Source organism: Micropterus dolomieu, unplaced genomic scaffold (assembly GCF_021292245.1).
Source record: "Micropterus dolomieu isolate WLL.071019.BEF.003 ecotype Adirondacks unplaced genomic scaffold, ASM2129224v1 contig_2355, whole genome shotgun sequence".
In the NCBI taxonomy this organism is placed as follows: domain Eukaryota; kingdom Metazoa; phylum Chordata; class Actinopteri; order Centrarchiformes; family Centrarchidae; genus Micropterus; species Micropterus dolomieu.
Window position 1 is genome coordinate 1 of NW_025731345.1, and position 1,920 is coordinate 1,920.

Sequence of the window (1,920 nt, forward strand, 5' to 3'; positions counted from 1 at the left end):
ATTCCCTGTCTGGTCATTGTCGCATGTCTGTTCTGTCGGATGTTGTGTTACTACCTTTTGGATGTTACCAGTTCCTGTATCTGTGAGTTTTGTTCATGCTGGTTTTTGTGCTTTGTATTAGAGATCCCTGAACTCCATCTCAGCTCTGTGTCTTGCGTTTGGGCTCACTACTTCTTTGCGTACCCACCGTTCCTGAAAATATAGCTGTAATAAAGACGCCGTACACGACTGCTCAGCAGCAAAAAAAAGACAGTTAGAGTCAAGCTGGTGAACATAGCTGAGCGTTTAGAAGCTAAAGAGCCAGATATTTCTCTCATGAAGCATCATGCTGCTCTGTAGCTGCTGGAGGAAGAAACAAGCTGCTGTTTGATCATAAACTTACAAAGTGCTGACAGGTTAATGTTCACTACTTGTTTCTGCTGAATACAAGTGGCCAATAAAACTGCAGGTTTAAGTTTTATAAAAAATTTTTTATAGTGCTTTAAGTTCTGATATCTTAATGTTGCCTCAATATTATTTTCCTCTCACAGGATCAATGGGTTAGCCGACTAACTTTTGGCAGGCTTTGGTAGACTTCTACTGCATCCTGCTTTTTTCAAGAGAAAAGCCTCCAAAGAATCTGCAGGAGAATTTCTCAACATTTGCTCTCTCCTTGTATTCCATTTTAAGCGAACCATCACCATCTATAGCAAAGCTGGGAATCTTCTTGATCATCTTCAAGTTCCCCTCAATGTCTTTATGATCTTCCACCTCACAGTCAAAGACAAAGAAGGCTTGTGCCCCATAAAGAATGGCTGTGACTACATGTGTTGCTAATCCTTTATCTCATCTTTCTAAAGAAAGATGAATTCAATTGTAACTAAGGGCCCTTTCACATCTGAAATTCTGCATCAAGGTCCAAACCAAAGTTCAAGCTTTGATACATTTTGGTAGATTCAGTTATATTCAGCAGGTTTCAGGCTGAAATTCTGCGAGCGCACTAAAGAACTTTACATGACAGACTCGCATCCTGTCGTGAATATTTATGTGGGCTGCATCTCCTGTCAGGATTGATGAGCGCATAGCAGGAGAGGGCCCAAATGCAAGACACTGAGAGCAGAGATACAGTTCCAGGGTTTCAATCCAACAAAAGAACAAAGCTTACAAATAGTGATGACTGGCCAAGTCCAACACGAAAGGTAACAGGAATCTCTGAATCAGGCAGAACACACATCTATGACAATGACCGGACGGGAACTGAATAGAAACACCAACCATTTATACACCAGGTACTAACAAGCAGGCGGGAGCAGCACAGGTGACAGAGACCAGGGCTAACGAGACAGGCAGGCAGAGAGACAGCAGGGTAAAACAGAGAGACAGGTAGGCAAAGGGATCACTGGGGGAACAGACAACACTCGACAGGCAGACAGAAAGTGAGCATGAAACAGCTCTCTGCTCTATTTTAGCTTAGCTAAAATAGAGCAGAGAGCCGGAACCATTGAAACACTTTTCAGATAAACATCATTTTAAAAGATACAGACAGAAACGTGTTCGATCAATACCAGCTGATGTTTTGTCCAAATGTGGAACGACTTCAGTTTAATTTGACTTACAGCAGAAGATGCGTCTCGTTTCTTCTGTCCTGACCGGTCGGGATGAAAGAAACACAAACAGTATAAATTTAAATTGTTTTTATGTTAATATTGTTTTAATTTAAAATGTCTGTCCTTCTTAATATATAACTAACCCGTCATCAGATCATGACAATGACACAACTTAAATTAAAATTAAATTACTACTTGAGTGAATTTACTTTCAGTGATTAAAAACAGCTTCTTTGCTGCGTTCTGTACGTGCTGATGTAGTTTGGCACATCAGAAATGTATGAGCTCAGATAAAATTGCTGTTTTACTTTCGTCCTGCGTTTCATTTGTTCCA

General features: G+C 40.6%; 1 long non-coding RNA gene across 1 annotated transcript; it reads left to right on the plus strand.

Moving 5' to 3' along the window:
- Window positions 1–25: 25 nt before the first annotated feature.
- On the plus strand, window positions 26–805 carry LOC123964431. The gene is made up of 2 exons (XR_006823439.1): window positions 26–82; window positions 531–805. It is a non-coding gene; the product is annotated as an uncharacterized LOC123964431 (long non-coding RNA).
- The last annotated feature ends 1,115 nt before the right edge of the window (window positions 806–1,920 follow it).